We start from the raw sequence: 17,500 nt of genomic DNA, 5'->3' as shown, positions 1-17,500 counted from the left end.
CGAGGGCAGTCATCAGTATTCACGTTGTAAGTCCACGTTGTGAGATTTTTGAGAGCTTTCGATTCATCCACATCACAATAGAAGCTGCCTTGCTTATGTTGACGTTGTTTACCTTAATTTGCATTCGTTGGGATCGCTAGTTGCGTTAATGAAGCTCTTGGGTATTTCATACACTGTACAGTCGGAAACCGTACAGTCGCGCAAGTCGCTAGAATGCGTATTAAAACTGTCGGATTGTTCCATTCGCCTTTTGTCTTCATATTTTTTCAACCAGGGACAGTATTCTTTCTCTTCAGCATTCTCGTGAACCTCCTGATTATCAATTCATTCTAGGAAAGTTTTCCATACAGGTTAAAAGTTTAATTCCTTGACGAGACACAAAGACAAGACACAAAGATGAAGTACTAGTCGGTGGGATAATGTGCGGAAACTGAGGGTTCGCGCGAGTGCGAGAGACGTGGAGCATGATTTTACACCGAGGTTGTGGAGTCTCTTTGATCGCTTTCATTCTTTTGAGAATCTTCGGACTTTCAGCCCAACAAAATAGAGGTAAGTGGCTTAGTGAAGAAATTAAATTTGACAACATCAACGAAGGTTGTTTAAACATTGTTGATTGCATGCTCTCATTCATAACTTTAACATAAAATCGAAGCTGGCGTTTTCATTTAGCGCAATTTCAGAGAAACTACTGAATCGTTATAGCACAGAACTGTTAGAAACGTCAGAAAGAAGGAATCAATGAGAGATAACAACTGATTTCCTGTGAATGGCGCTCCTGTTATTACGTTACGTTGTAAGAATTTTCCGATTACGCTCAAAGGATTGTTCAGCCTGTGCGCGCGGTGGATACGACTGCTTATATCATTCGAAACTGAATGCTATTACTTTTTTGGGGCTGTTAGTGCTCTAGATATTCTCAGTCAATTCTTAGCGGGTAAGGAAAGTAACAGTAACAGAAACAAACGCATCACCCAGATCAAGATTCAATATTTCAAGTCATTCTCTATGTGCAGAAAGAGGCAAGCTGTGTCGCTTCGATTCCAGTCAAAAATATTGATTCCGCTTTGCGGTGGTAGTCACAACATTTTCAAGATGATCATTTAGCCATCGATAAGCCTTACATATTCATGTTGAAACCGAACTGTGTTCTTTGCATGCTTACTACACAAGTTGGATGGCAGCAAATATAGGGTCAATTATATGTGCGCAATGAGTTTTCCGAAAAAAATACAATTCGACAAATGGAAGCCCTTTAATCAGCTTTTGTGACTTTAAAAAGTTTCATCTTTGACCGAATGTTTAACTTATATTCGATCGAAATATTCAGTTAATCTCGATTTTTTTTTTCTTGGCATCGGTTTATAATAAAGCCTGCCTAGTGAACGGATTTAAATGGTGTAATATATTGGGTTAGTAATTTCAAAGGGCTACCGATTTGCAAGTTTGTTTTTAAGGTTCTTAACGACTTTGGGTTAAAGCACCAGAGAGCTAACTTACGGGTTATTTACATCAAAGCATTTGCAGCTGATAAAAGGATTATCATAATTTAACCACATTAATGGCCATGCTAAAAAAAGATGGAAACTTTGAAATGAGCTGTCGTATTAAATAATATTTCGTAAATATTGACACCAGGGGCTATTTAAGACACGAAGGCGGTCCTTGTAAAAGTGTTTTTTTTTCTCAACAAGTAACTCATCTATTTGTATCTAAGAGTCAACTAAGGATTCATACGTAGTAATGCTCTTAAAATATATCTTTCGTCGCTAGAGCTTTATTGCAAATTGTAGATTATCAATTTCACAGCTGAGGGCCTCTGAAAGTCGACTTCCCGAACTCTTCCCGATCAAGCCTCGTTTGATTGAGAAGGAATTAATGTTCATGTTGCTTAAAAAGGATAACAAAGATGGAACCATCTCATTTTGAATCACTCAATGGTAAATTGGCTCCATGAAAAAATGTCTAGATCGATTAGTAACATGACGAGGCAATGTTTTGACGGCAAATTTTGTCATATTGGGTGGTTTTTTCGCTGACGTCGAGTGTGTTTCAGTACAAATGGAGAAGTCTTCGAAGTTCCAGTCCTATTGCTAATGCTTAAAATTAAAATTGTTTCCTTCTAACTGAAAGAAAAGATAATTAATTCAGAACAGATATAATAAAAAAACGCTAGACTGATTTAATAATTTAGAGTAGGCGTTCTGCCAAATTAATTGATTCAACGAAGGTTTAAAAACTGCAGAATCCCCGGCCAGGGAGTTACGCGTTGGTTATACTGTTTATTTTCAGAATATAACCATAAGTGGTTTTATAGGTGCTTTAAATACTCCTACGGTGTCAAGAGGAATAAACGTTTAGGCGTCAAAACATCATAGAATTTTTCTAGAGATTCTTACAGTTTTAAAGAAGTCATCGAGCACAGCTGGCTTAGTGAAATGTTAGAGTGTTTCACGCCAGAACTCCGATACGTAAGTCATCTCGCTTGTATGCCTTTTTGGATTGAATGTAACAGGGGAACTTATGTGAACTTGTACGGCTTTCTATTTGGTTACAATTTTGACCCCAACTTTTAATCTAAGGCTCAAACCTTTCATGTTACTTTAGTCAGTATTGTTCATTGTTCTTGGCGGCTTCCATTTACGTGTTAAGAATTCCACATTTGGTCATGACTTTTTCCTTGTTAACAAAAATACAAGGAATGGAACTCCCATTTTCGCTTTTCGTACACGTTGAACTTCGATACTGTAGAGATTTTAACAGCATCGTGCTAATATTGATACTGCAAACAGCACATTTCAATCGGCAGGCGCGCCGATGCTTGCTTTGAAAATTCTCTTATTCGAACTTCTTTCCCTCTCTTTTGAGAAGTTGCATACGGTGGCTCATAGGGACAAAACACTTCTCGAAAACCCAAAACACTTCTTGAAATCCTGAAACTTTTGTGGAGGAAAAAAATACTAGCAGAAATCAGAAAACACTTATAGAATTAGAAACACGTGCATAATTTTAAAACACTTCCGGGCGCCTTGAGAGAAGCCAAGATCAAACCTCCGAAGCATCTTAATTAAGAAAAGGCTTAATTACTTTCCGAACCAACATACAAATGGCTCATTTCCACCAGTCTTGCGTTAGCCTGCGTAGCTGGAGAGATATTTTATCCCGGGATTAGTTAACACAAGCGAGTAAATCGATGCTTTGGCCACGAGAGCGCGCGGCTGCTAATCATCGGCGAGTACTTCTCAACATACCACTAGCGGCCAAAACGTCGCTTTTCCCTCACAAATAATCCGGCGATAAAAAAACCCGCCTGCTTCGCAGGCAAGTCTTGTGTCTGAAGTGGTTACCAAGCAGTTACCTCCTGTCATTTGGAAAAAACCTAATTAACAATGACCACAACCAAGGTTTTCTGAGCCCGCGAGACTGAGCACCCCCAGCAAACCATTGTTTTAACGAAAACCGCTGGTCAGGAACCTTGGTTCTAGTCATTGCTGTCTAAGGTCTTCCTGTCATTTTGGGCTCTTGCCATGTTCTATTTAACAATTAGACCCGTAGCCCTTTGCGGGCTACGGGTCAATAGCCCATGAGGCGAAGCCGAATGGGCTATTGACCCGTGGCTCTTGAGGGCGAAGGGATTTGTATGAGGTGGTAGTTGATTCGGCCTTCGGCCTCATCAACTATCACCTCATAGAAATCTCGAGATCGTAATCTAATTGCTAATGAGAGCTTTATTTCGCTAATCATTGCTTTAAGGCGCATTCATTTCCACATGCAAAATCCCCTCTTCACATTCTTCTAACTGAACGAGTTTGAGGTCCATACTCTTAGTTAAACACCGAGTTTTTGCCGTTGATTTATTGCCCCAGCGCGAAGGCCATAAATTAACTTGAAAAAATGAGGATCAGTAACTTACAGTAGGAAACGAGTAAACAAGGTTGGTAAGATATTTGTTGTATTTCTGAAGTAGTAAGGCGTGCGGGAAAGGAAACTAGTTTTAAGTCAAGCGGAACGTTCAACTTCCGCAAATCATTGCGATGCGTAAGAATCTGAAAGACGAATAAATCTTATTGGCTTGCTCAAATAGTTGCTTTCAAGATTCACAAAGTTTCATAAGTTTCTTTCACATAACACTGTTAAAAACTTCTTGAAAATGTTGAATCAGAATTTCGTATTTAGCAGGCAGTACTGTAGAATACGGCCCGCTAAAGTTAAATTTTGATGCATTTTTTCAAGCAAGTTTATGCGGTAGTGCACTGTAAGTGCACTCCACACTATGTCACCGGGTCGTAAGAGTGTAAATCCGTGGTGCCAATAGGCCCGCACGAACATAAACAGGTCTGTTTGGAAGCGTGCTTGAGTTTTAACAAAATGAACCCCCAAAATCGGCAATGATTTGTGACGCTAATGAATAATAAAAGAGCTGCTATTTCCGAAACGATGGAAGTACCTGGTGATAAATAACCTCGACTAGGATAGTACATTTTTGACTTTGCAGAAACAATGGTCAACGTCAAGAGTTGGGCTATTGTGATCTTTGTGCAGAATTCACACATTTCTTGTCAATCTTTAAAACCCTTGAAAGGAAAAAAAAATCAAACTAACAAAAACAAAAACCCGGTGTCTTGCCATCATTTTGACACAGATGTATCCTTTGTTTTGCGAGTAAACAAGCAAGGTAACTTGATCACGGCGCCCGCTGAATTCGATGTCATTTTCGATTTTGCGATTTACTTGTGTAGCCAAAAGTACAATAGAAAAATTGAACGTAGCAAAAATCTCCTAAAATGTTTTTCACTGATGGTAAGTATTTATGTTCTTGGTTTCAAATTTTAAGTTGTTTTCATGTGTTGCTTATGGCAAAATATTTTATTCTCGATCGATACTTCCTGAAAACTTCCTTCTGCTCTTCCTAAAAACTGTGTATCGATATTTACTTACTTTTTCATCAATATTTGTTTTGCATAAAGCAGGGTAACAAAATCTGTACCTTGCTTAGTTCTCATTTTTGAGCGTTGAAACAAAATTATCGGTCCTGTTTCTTAGGGCAAGTGGTATATTTTGAGGTCACCCATCCGAATACTAATCCCGCCGGATAAGGCTTAACTTCAGTGAACTTTTGTCTTAGGAAGCTGTCAGACACTCAGAGTGCACGCTTACACTTGTTATGAAAACGAAGTTGTAAGGGAACTTGAAAATGATCAACGCGTCAGCCTCGAAGCCAATGTTGCACGATTCCGTTTTATTTTCTTCAATCCCTCTAGGTTTAGTATTTGACTAGCTTTCACATGTCCTCTCGGGGGTTATTTACCTAAGACATCTACCATGGCACTATAATGGTATACGGTACCAAAACTATCATGTACTATATTAGAGGTACATATAACTTAAATCTCCTGGAAGACAAAACGCAGCTCAGTTGACAATTATGGAATAAAGCGCTGTGTTACTACACTACCACACGTACCCAGTGCGTGCCTATTTTTCATGTCATGTGAAATAAACTTATGAAACTTTGTGAATGTTGCAACGAACTACAGTCTGTTCTTCAAAAAGCCAGTAAGATTTATTGGTCTTGCAGGACTTGGATTTTTTCTGTGTGCCTCAGAGTCACTATTGATAAAATAAATATCTTCATATTAATCTGATATCAATTTGATATGCTTTCTGTTTGTCTTACAGGTCCTCAAATAAAACAAACCTCTGGCCCGCGAATGGTTGTAAACGTTGGGGAAGGTGAAGTCAAACTGCAATGCATCGTTAAATACGCCCAAAATTACAAGTGGTATAAAGATGGCGTCTTTATCTCCCGGACATTTTTCGACCGTTATGATGTCAGGCCTTACAGGTATCTTGAAATCACTTCAGTAGAAAAAGCAGATGAAGGACTGTTCTATTGTGTGACATCCAACAGCAATCAATTTGCAAATTGCTCGATTGAACTCGTAGTTGCAGGTATGGGTTTCTCTTGTTGATTTAACCGGTATTCCTAGCTTGGTAGAAATTTCGAACGTCGACGTTGAGTTTGTAGAAAATTTGTGATATATGGCGAGCCACACAAATGGGAAAAAACAAGAAAACAAAAACAAATACGCTTTGTGCAGTGGTTAGGCGCCGAATTTGGATGTCTTAGGTGTTCCTGAATCTTTGAAAGTAGTACGACGTTTGCCCCTCCCCCCATAATGTGATTTCCTCAGTGAGTCGGCAAATGACTCTTTTTGCTCACTTGGCCTCAGACAACTTACCCCGTTTTGAGACATCACCGCCAATCCGGCGACACTTTGCTCGAGAGGAAATAGGTCAGACTAAAACGCTTTGCGAATGTTATGTGGATTTTTTGACCTCCTCCAGAGTTAATAAACTTATATAGGTCGTAAGATATGGCTTTCGGTCCATACAGAACATCCAATTTAACCCTTTGTGGATGACATAACAAAGGCAGAACTTTTCCCTTTTTAATTTAGACCCCGCTCGCTAGTCCGGTTCTCACAAAAATCAGCCAGCCAGTTATAATTTTTTATTTTGTTTTGTTTTCTTTTTTTCACTTGGCAAATGACCTTCAAGCCTTAAATATCTCTTTTTAGTATATACTAAAGCAGTGGATAGCGTTAAACGCGCGCGCTGATTGGCTACTCCAACTCCGGATATGTTGTAATCTTTGCAGGAATAAATTACTTAAAATCATCTTTTTGTGCTATGTTATCTCACTGTTTTGGTATATACTAAAACAACTATTCACCTCAGTGTCAGTGAGTAAAGGTAAAGTCTCTGTTTACGAGCCAGATGGCCCATCAGGCCGGCGCTTATCTCCGGTTTCCGTAGCATGAAGCGACTAGCAGTATTTCTACTCCCCTTGGATGGGATGCCAGTCCATCGCAGGGTTAGTGGCTAGTGGTGAATCGGTGAATAGTTGGTAATTATTGTATCTCTCAGATAGTACGCGCGCTCTGATTGGCTAATTTAGCAAGCGGTATTCTACAGTAAAGTCCGTTACATGGCCCGCTGAATTTGAAATTCTGATTTATGTGAAATAAACTTATAAGTTGTAAGTTACGGATCCTTGGTAACTCGGTCCGTAACTTACAGTATGGACCTTGAATTCGGTTAGTAAGTATGTACAAGTAAAGGTTATTTCCTTCTTACTTTTTTTCACCAAATCACTTATGGCGGTGGATGTGTGTTCTACGAAAAGGTTTTAAAAAATTACAACTATTTTCTCAGTGTCTTGAGGTAAACACAACTGACTATCACTAAAGCAATGTAAATGAGCTTTATTGTTTTTAATTTTAGATCCGACGGGCCCACCTGGAAACGCCACAGGAGGTATATCATAAAATGAATTTCGTAATTTAGATGGTGTAAACCAATAATTTTGTTAAACATAATTCACGCTACTCCAATTTAAAAAGTTACCGCGATTTAAGACCCGTCGTGAATCGAAACTTTTTAAAGTTGCGTTCATTTTAAGCCGGAGTAGCTTAAAACTATGTTTGATTGTCCACCTGGCTGCTTTTTGAACGGTTTTGTGAACTGTAATCTACCCAATAATTTTGTTGGCGTGCATTGATGCAAACGCTTTACGCTAACGGTTTGAAACTGTTTATTGATCCTTCAACTTCCAGTAGTCAGCGGTACGTAACGCCAATAACAACCCCTTGCGTTTGAAATTTTGAGACTGCACAGGAATACCGAATAAAGCATTGGAACATGAAGCGCCGGCGTAGAACAAGTGGGTGAATGCATTAGGTACTCATTAAGGTTTTCGGTTCTAAAATAATGCCAGGCTTCTAATAAAAGCATCTTATCCAAAATTCAGTGGTGCGTAAGAATTGAACCACAATTTGTAAGCAAAGGGCAAAACTCATCCCACTTCGTGGGTCACCATGCGACTATATGACACCACAAATAGTCACTGCAGAATATGTATCCAAACCTAATTTGATCCCATGCAACGTACATTTTGGTTCCAGCGAACCCCTTCCCTGACAAATTTCAATGATAGAAAATGGCGCGTATCCGCTCTTTCAGTTTTATTTCTCATCAGTTTTACTCTGTCGTAAATTGTAGGAAATATAAGCGTATACCACTCCAGAGCAAAGTGCTTTTCGCGAGATCCGATTGGTTTACTCCAGAGTTGCACCTGATGTGACGCACGTCGAATTTTGATAAACACAGACGTGTCCCTTAACGTCTTAACGCTAACTACCTGTTTACATCAGTACGGGAAGGGTGCGTTTCTTTGGGAAAATCCGAGGTACTTAATCCAAGATGGATAGAGGGGTTAAGTAAGGAGTAAGACACAGAAATGGGTTTGTTGGATGAAGTTCCAACACCATCCATAATGTTGAATCGTCATCAAACAGGGTGGCCAAGCGCTAAAATGGCGGTCCAGCGAACGTGTTTGGTCGTCCAACATTTGCTTGGCCGGGCCTTAAATTTCCCCTTACCACCTGAGCCAGGCGCCCATGAATAGGAGCCTCCCTATGGACAATATCCTTGAGTCAACCTTGGCGCGTGTCCTTCTATTTTTTGAATTAACCCTTCAGCAGGAGACTCACATTAACATCAATTTACATGAATTTTGCTATTTTTGTCTTCGTTTGGCATTATCTTTATTCTGATTGGCCATTCTAAACGGTGCGTGTAGAGCCGAAGAACTCGTTGCGTTCTAAAAATAGGGAGCTTCAGCCTGCGCGTTTTTGAGACGCGGACGGCAACCGGAAGAGAGCTTTTCGCGTGCCAGGACGGTGGTGTCTCCCAAATTTTTATACCAATCATCTCCAATGGAGAAAAGATACTTAGCAATGCAAATGTGGTTGTGTAAAAACAAGTTGAAAGTGAAAACAGCTCACTGCAGGTTGCCGTTCGCGTCTCAAAAACGCGCCTGCTTAAGCTTCCTAATAGAAAGATACGCGCAGAGGTTGACTCATAGGGCTTGTTCGCTAAGCTCAAAATACCCGAAACTGAATGAATTGTATCGTTTTCAACTTGCGTGACTTTTGCGATTTGTACGATCATGGGTGATGTGTATTTTACGATTAATGTAACAATTGCTTATTACGTGGGATGCCTGTGACAGACCACGTTATAAATTGGGGTGAGTTTCGCTGTTTTCGTAGTCGCATATACTAATTAGCCACCGTTCTTGTGATTGTCCTGTTGGCCGTGGTTTCTACTCTCAGTTTCATCGCAGAGAATTCCTCTTTCTGTTAACTTGTACATGTTGCCCTAAAACAGTGCTGTTAGGTCATCGTTGTTATGTTGCTCCACAATATAACGGGTCGTAAGAGTGTAAGAGTGTACGTCTGTGCTGCCAATAGACCCGCAGAACGTGCATAAATCACAAAAAATAAAACAGGTCTTTTGAAAGCGTGCTTGAGTTTCAAAAAAATGAGCCCCAAAATCGAAAAGAATTTGTGACGCTGATGAATAATAAAGCAGCTGTTATTTCCAAAACGATGGAATTACCTGGTGATAAATAACTTCGTCTAGGAGAGTAAATTTTTGACTTTGCAGAAACCATGGTGAACTTCAAGAGTTGGGCGATTGTGAAACCCAAACTAACAACAACAAAAAAACCCGCCCGGTGTCTTGCCATCATTTTGACACGGATGTATCCCTTGTTTTGCGAGTAAACGTGCAAAGTAACTTGATCACGGCACCCGCTGAATTCGATGTCATTTTCGATTTTGCGATTCACTTGTGCAGCCAAAAGTACACTAGAAAAATTCAACGGAGCAAAAATCTCCTAAAAATTTTTTCGCTGATGGTAGCTTTTTATATTCTGGGTTTCAAAATTGAAGTTGTTTTCCAGTCTCAAATTTTGTTGCTCATGGCAAAATATTTTTTTCTCGATCTGTACCTTGCTTAGTTCGCATTTTTTGAGCGTTAAAATAGAAATTTCGGTCCTATGGATGTTTCTTACGGCAAGTGGTATATTTTGGGGTCACCCATCCAAACACTAACCCTGCTGGACAAGGATTAACTTCAGTGAACTTTTATCTTAGAAAGCTGTTAGGCTCTCAGAGTGCACGCTTAAACTTGAGGTGAAAAGAAGTTGCGAGGGAACGTGAAAATGATCAACATGTCAGCCTCGAAGCCAATGTTTCACGATTTCCTTATATTTTCTTTCATCTTTCTGGGTTTAGTATTTGACTAGTTTTCACATGTCCTCTCGGGGGCTATTTACCTAAGACATCTACCATGGCACTATAATTATATACAGTACCAAAACAATATCGGGTACTATTAGAGCTACATATTACGCAAAGAAAGCTTGAATCTCCTGGAAGACAAAACGCCGCTCAGTTCACAATATGAAATAAAGAGCTGTGTTACTGCACTACCACACGTACCCAATGCGTGCCTATTTTTGTTACTGTTTTAGAGGTAGTATTTTTATAATTGTCATCGCTATTGCCATAAATATCATCAATCATTACACATCAATTATTAAGTCATTTCACATTTTATTGCAGAGAAACCACGATTTATTTATCCCGAAAGCATGGAATTGGTCGAAAATGAACACGATGAAGGCGACAAGTTTGAACTGACATGCGAGGCAGAAGGCACCCCTTTTCCGATGGTCACCTGGTACAAAAACGGCGTGATCTACACGGGAAGTCAGCACTCCGGACATGTGATAACCCCGGTGGAATTAACTTTAAGATTTCTTTCAGTGGAGTAGATATTCATGATCAAGGAACATATGTGTGCAATGTATCCAACACCTATGGATGGTTGACGCATACTTACAAAATTGTCGTCAAAAGTAGGTCTAACACTTGTTCGAAGTTAAATTTAGGGTTAGGGTTACGTTTTTGTTGGTTTTTTAGGAGATGGGAAACCGAAGTATCCGAAAAAAAGACCTTTCGGAGCAGAGTGGAGAACAGAGAAACTCAACCCACATATCATGTGTGACGCCGAGTCTGGTAATCGAACCCAGGCCACATTGGTGGGAGGCGACTGCTCTCACCACTGTCCTAACACTGCTCCCGTGTGAATATTGCGTATGCTATTACACGGCCCACCCCAGTATCACAGTGCTGTTAAGTTCACGGTTTTCAACTTCCAATTTGGGGTTTTCCTCTGACGTCACGGAGGCCATGTTGATGTACAGAACAATGCCGTAAAATGTCTTTTAGGGATTTTGATTCTATTATTATGCAAAAACTTGTGGGGCTATTTTCTATTGTTTTGTACTCCAACATGGTCGTCTCATCACGTGGATGAAAACCAAGGATAGAGCCAAAATGGCCGCCGAGTGATAATAAAGGGGAATTTCTTGCCAATATTATACCTCATGCACTTGTTCCTTTTCGTTTCAATTTTGCGTTTTTTGCGGTTTAGCCATGCAATCTTTTAGCCGGGTAAAGAGAATCGTTATCGTATGGCGTAGTCGCCTTATTACGTTTCCGCTCACCAAAAATGATGTCCGTGTATGGAAAACGCTTAAGATGGCTTACTACGGTTTTCCGAAGAAAAAGATCAAGATTTCAAAATCTGTGAAATTAAAGCAACAGGATGTCTCTTCTGAAGTGATGTAAAATGTAATTTTACCTGAAAAAAATACATGCAAATCAGGGGAAAATGCTAGGTATAGTGACCGTGCTCATGGAGGGGGGACTGGAAACTAGAAATTTCAAAGTTTAAGTTTAAGTTTAAGTTTAATGATGCTTTGTCATGGTAATGTATGTACAATAGAAATAAAATTCGAGAAAAAAATAAATAAAAACGCATGACCGGAGAATAGTTGAGGGAAACTAAATTCCCATACTAAGAAGGCCTTTTTCTATAAAAATACCCGTATGACCCCACCTTAAAAATTCAGGATTTCCTTAGCGAGAAAAATAATAGTGTATAGAAATAAACCTGTGAGATAGGTTTTTCGAAAATGGCAAAAACGTGGATTTTCGTCTATTTTGATAACAACTGAAAAACTGTCCACTTGCTCTTTTGTAAAATTTGTTGACGGTTTCGTCTTCATATTGTTTACTAATTCCCAAAATTTTCACCCTGGTCGTACGGCAAAGTTTTGAGAACAAGGTCTTTGAAATGTCTAGGTTCCAGGCCTCCCTACAGGAGCTCGGTCACTATATTTAGCATTTTCCCCTGATTTGCATTTATTACATTTGACATCAATTGCAGTGACTAACACTTCAGAAGAGACATCCTATTGTTTCAATTCACAGATTTTAAAATCTTGCTTTTTTTTTCGAAAAACTGTAGTAAGCCACGTAAAACCATAGCAAATGACTTAATTTCTTCCACATGTACCCATGAGGGCTGGTTAATCTCCACGGTCTTCGGCCCTCGTCTTTTATTGCCAGCTTTTGTTTTGTTTTTTTTTTTTGTTTTGAAGTAATATTAATCGTGAAAGTGCCAGAATTGAGCGTAGGGAACCGATGATATCCGAAGATGTCCGAAGACTTACTGAGACGTCCGAAAATTTCCGAAGGGCGTTTCTTTCTCATATTTGTACATTGTATTATAATTTAACTGTTGCCCCGAACGTTTGTTTTTGTAATAAAGAGCTGTTGTTGTTATTATAAATAAATTTTAAAAGTCGTTAGAGCGGTTTTCAATTGCGTGTCGAAAGTAATAAGCGAATTGCTTTGGTTTTGCATTACTTCACTCAGTGATTGGTTCAAAGTTCTCGCGCCATTTTTTCCAACCAATCAGAGGTGAAACCAAAACCAATCGTGGCTTACGCGTGCACATTTTCGCCCGCTTTGTGTCGGCTACGTGTAGTTACTTCGAGTTTTGATTGGTTTATCGGATTGTCTCCGTCCTTTTTGATTGGCCAAAGTAATTACTTTGGTTTTGGTTTTACGACACTCGATTGAAACTCGCTCTATTTAACAAGGGTGAACACTGATTACTGGTAACTCAGTAGTAGAAATAGTGGCCGTCAGATAAATGAAACAAAGCAATACAAATGAATCCCAACTTGCGGGAGGCAAACCAGTTGGCTTTTTACAAGCGCTGCCGAGGAGTTGAGCTGGGGAACACTCGGCACAGAGCAGCACTTGAACCCGAGACTACGGATCTCTCAAGTCCAGCACCCTAACCACTTTGCTAAACTGCCTCCTATTTATTAGAGAGCTTTAGATTCTAGGACGAGGACGACCAGGAGTACGAGATTTTCTCATAGAACAAAAGTGTGCGCACACAAACCAGCGTCATTTGGGCGGAAAAAACGTGATACCGTCGTCGTGCCAAAACAAGTCAACAACAAGGTAGCCGTTTTGGTAGTTTTAGATCGGCAAAAAAGGCTCAGTTACCAGCAATAAGAATAACTGAGCAACCTACACTGCTAACAAAGAGTAAGATTAAATTTCGTACTCGTTCTCGTCCTCGTCCTAGAATCTAAAGGTCCCTATTCTCATGATTTTAACTTCAAATTGAGACAACACTCCCGGAATTGTTTTCCGCTAGGTCAGTCTTATCACCATTACTAATCATTACTGATTCATTCTCGTTTTTTGCAGCGAAAATCCGTAGCGAGCCTCATGTTTACGTAAGGTGGGAACAGACAAATCCCCTCTGTGTTGGAGAAAATGTCGTAATCCACTGTATTGTCTATACCCAGGATCCTGATACAAAATACCGCTGGTTTTACAGCAATTCGAGTAAACTGGACGAGAAAGAACTTGGCGTCCTAATAGATCCGAGCCGGTATGAACAACCACCTTATACCGCGAAAGAAATGGAGATGAATGAGGTGAAATTTAAGTTGAAGTTGAAAAACTTGACCATACATGATTCGGGGATCTATGGATGTCAGGCCGAAAATTCTGTTGGGAGTGTATCACGAATGATTAACCTTACTGTCAGCTATTGTCCACCAACACCAGGTGCGTCTTGGTCTTATAAATTAAAGTGTCGGCATCCTTTCAGAAATCTATGCTTTTTTGCTCCTATTATGACTTATGATGAACAGAAAAAAATAGGGTTTTTTTCAAGGAAAATTTACCCAAGAACATTTTTTTTCTGAAAACGAGATGGTTTTCCCAGTAATGACCATTAGAGCGCTGTTTTCAAATGACTGTCGAAAGTAATAAACGCGATTGCGATTGCCACGCTCAGTGACTGGCATGGAGTCTCGCACCAGTTTAGAGCGGTTTTCAAATGAGTGTCGTAAAACCAAAACCAAAGTAAATACTTTAACCAATCAAAAAGGACGGAGACAATCCAGTAAACCAATCAAAACTCGAAGTAATTACTCGTAGCCGACACAAAAGGCGGGAAAATGTGCACGCGCGAGCCACAATTGGTTTTGGTTTCACTTCTGATTGGTTAAAAAAGTGGCGCGAAAACTTTGAACCAATCACCGAGTGAAGTAGATGCAAAACCAAAGTAATTCGCTAATTACTTTCGACACTCAATTGAAAACCGCTCTATCAACCAATGAGAGGGAAAACCAATCGCGACTTGCAGGCGCGATTTTTACCGCGCTTTGAACGTTACATGGAATGGCGCTGTTTGCACCTCATGATGCGTGGCTCTTTTAAGGTTACGGTAGACCTTCACGGGTGTCCCTTGCGAAATATTTTTTTAAACGCACTTTGTTAGTCGCAACAGCCATAGACTATACATCTTTTGAAAGGTTATGAAATGCACTTTCCGGGAAATATATTTTCTTTTTCACTTTATCTAATCGAAAGAAGAGCGGGGCCCGAGAACTTTGAGCGACCGATGCCTCTCTGATCGAATTTATCGGGTATCGAATTTTAATGCAAGGGCAGCCTTCTGTGTAATGTCATTCACAAGGCGTTTATCGTCAAAGCCGTTTGAGGCTTTTTTGATATTCCGATTGGTTGCTTTGAAAATTTTGTGTCAAATATGCCTATCAAAAATTTACCGATAAAGGTTTCGTCGAAGGCCATTGCGGGAGTTCAATTTTAAAAAACGGAAACCCCTCACACGGTATCTTAGGTTGGTATCTTGGGAGCCCTCAGGCGAAATTTCAAGACAATCCGTTAAATTTTCATACCCTATCAATTCGCTTAAAGAGGATGATACACTTGCGTGAAGAGGAGCTACTAGGTTTTTTTCGCTTCCAAAGTTTTACAAACTTTTCGCGTATTCTGATTCACCACATGTCAACACGCAAACACCGCAGATAACAACATCCAATGGGAGCACAAGTGATAAGTGATGTCTTGCAGAGTCCCTTGGACGAGCCGCAAAAGTGTTATTTTATTTCTTCTTTTCCTTTTTTTTTACGGCGACGCTTCTTTTTAGGTTTTACCCATGGACTCTTTTCTAGTTTATTCTTTCCCTTGAAAAAGTTATTCTCAGGGAGTACACCGACGCCCATGCGTGAAAAAAATTGACAATGTTTATGACAAACAACGCGACTTGAAATTCAAAAGCACGGTTAATTTCCCGCGGAAAACGTGAGCAAATTCCTTCTCGTTGACAGTTTCTAATTGGCTTTGTCCATCTTCCACCTTTTCCAAAGATCCATCGAAAATACGTTTTCGTTATATTAATAACTCGCATTTTGTTTAACATTTTGGAGTATTTTTTAAATGAAAATATAGTAGTATTGATTACTATGAGATAGGGAAAAAAATCGCAAAAATTTCGCCCTTAAAAGTCTACCGTAACCTTTAATCTGCCTCGGTGCTCAGTTAGCGTACAACATCATAAAGATGGCTGTTGCTCAATAAATGTAAACCAGGAGCCCATTAGTAGGAGCGAACACGGCATTTTTACAGACCGATCTATTTTTAGACTACCTTTTCCGTAGAAAACATAGGCAGTTCCGGTTCGGTAACGCAAAGACGCCAAATAAGTTCTTTTGATTGGTCATCGGGCTCCTACTGGAGTCTCATTCGCGGGAATTTCATCCAAAAATAAATCGGTCTGTTAAAACGCCGTGACATGAATATATGGCTGTTATTCGCTCCTAGTCCTGGGCTCCTGTATATACCTAGTTTATTGATGATATTATACGTTTGCTTAGGTACTTAAAGAAATTTCAAATCATTTCAGACCCGTCCCCAAAAACATCCAGTCAGAGCAGTACACTTCCTCTCCCGTCTGGTGGATCCACGCTAACCGGAACTAAATTCAGCGACCTTGAGATTCGCCTCCTTGCGGCCGCCGGTGGATTGATGTTGCTGGTTGTCTGTGTCTGCATCGCGTGGTGCTGTGTGCGCATTAGAAAACAAAAAAGGTCGCTAGAACTTCCTGATGCTAAATACGAGGTGCCTGTCGAACGGGTTACCATAGAGCCTCGTAGCTTTGTTAGAACGTCGTCCGTTTCCTCCACTGGGTCAGCGGCTGCATTTCTGCGACAAAGAAGCTTTCGCAATCGTTTGGAGTCGAGGCTAACACAGGTAAGGATTTTGCGCATGCTCGACTTTTTCTCGTGTCGTTTGTGACACCGCGGGTCGTGTCTTTTGAATTGTAACTTTTAACTTCTCCAAACCAGAGTGGTATCAAACAGTCTGATTGTTAACTTGTTTGCAATGTGGACCTTAAATTTCTTCTCTCTTCTTGTTAGAGCAGTTTTCAAATGACTGTCGGAAGTAATTACGCGATTGCAATTGCTACGCTGAGTGATTGATTTAAAAATCTCGCGCCAGTCGCCAGTTTATCAACCATGCAATGAAAACCAATCGCGACTTGCACGCGCGATTTTTCCCGCGCTTTGAGCGCAAGTTACATGGAATTCACCTTTATCACTCGGCGGCCATTTTGGAGTCCGTGGGGAATAAAGGCTCTGTTTTTGCACGTCTAGCCTCACACTGAATGAGAGTGAATGAAATCTTTTGTTTGGACATTGAGTTATATGGGTCTATTGCTACGAATTTGGATTGGTTCATTGCGCTGTTGGCACCTGCTGTGATTAGTCGAAGTAATTACTATGGTACTTGTTTTACGATACTCAAACCGCTCTATACGCTCCACAAAATTATTCGATTGCTGATAGAACGAACGAAGTAAATTTTTTTACTTTGCAGTACGTCCCAGTTATGTTAGTATAGCAACCACGTTCCTACCACTTAGATTGAAAAAATCAAAACAAGAATGATGAGAGAGAGTAGCTTTAATTTTTCCAAGAAAAACGACATGCAAATTTACAACAGGAAGGTTATTTAGGTTTTTGCTAACAAGCTGATGGTAAATGTTCCCTTGGAGTCTAGCCCTGGGACACATCACTGAGGTAGAAGCTTGCCCTCTCACCTTTGCATCAAGGTACAAGCAATTGCAAAAAGATCAACAATATCATGACACTTTTACTGTGCCCTTGAGCCGTGAGCAAAGAAGATTTTACCACTCCATTCTGCTCGCCAGAAGTCCTCCAGTCCAATGTCGCTGTACGTTTCTTGCAGGAAAATTATATCAAATTTGTTAAGATGTAACCAGCGAAATAGCTTTCTTCTTTTGGTAGTTTTGTTGAGGCCTCTTACGTTCAGAGAAACTGCTTTTAGGGTCGTGTTACGCAATTTGCCAATGAGTTTTGTAGTTCTTCATATTGTTTGCGAAG

At 40.1% G+C, this 17,500-nt stretch overlaps 1 pseudogene; it reads left to right on the top strand.

Annotated features, from left to right (window-relative positions):
• Positions 1-336: 336 nt before the first annotated feature.
• LOC138043652 (fibroblast growth factor receptor 4-like) overlaps positions 337-17,500 on the top strand; it is a 29,012-nt pseudogene continuing 11,848 nt past the window's right edge.

This window comes from Montipora capricornis, chromosome 3 (genome assembly GCF_036669925.1).
Source record: "Montipora capricornis isolate CH-2021 chromosome 3, ASM3666992v2, whole genome shotgun sequence".
Lineage (NCBI taxonomy): Eukaryota > Metazoa > Cnidaria > Anthozoa > Scleractinia > Acroporidae > Montipora > Montipora capricornis.
The sequence above is the reverse complement of the archived record's forward strand: the minus strand, read 5'-3'. Positions and strand labels throughout refer to the sequence as shown.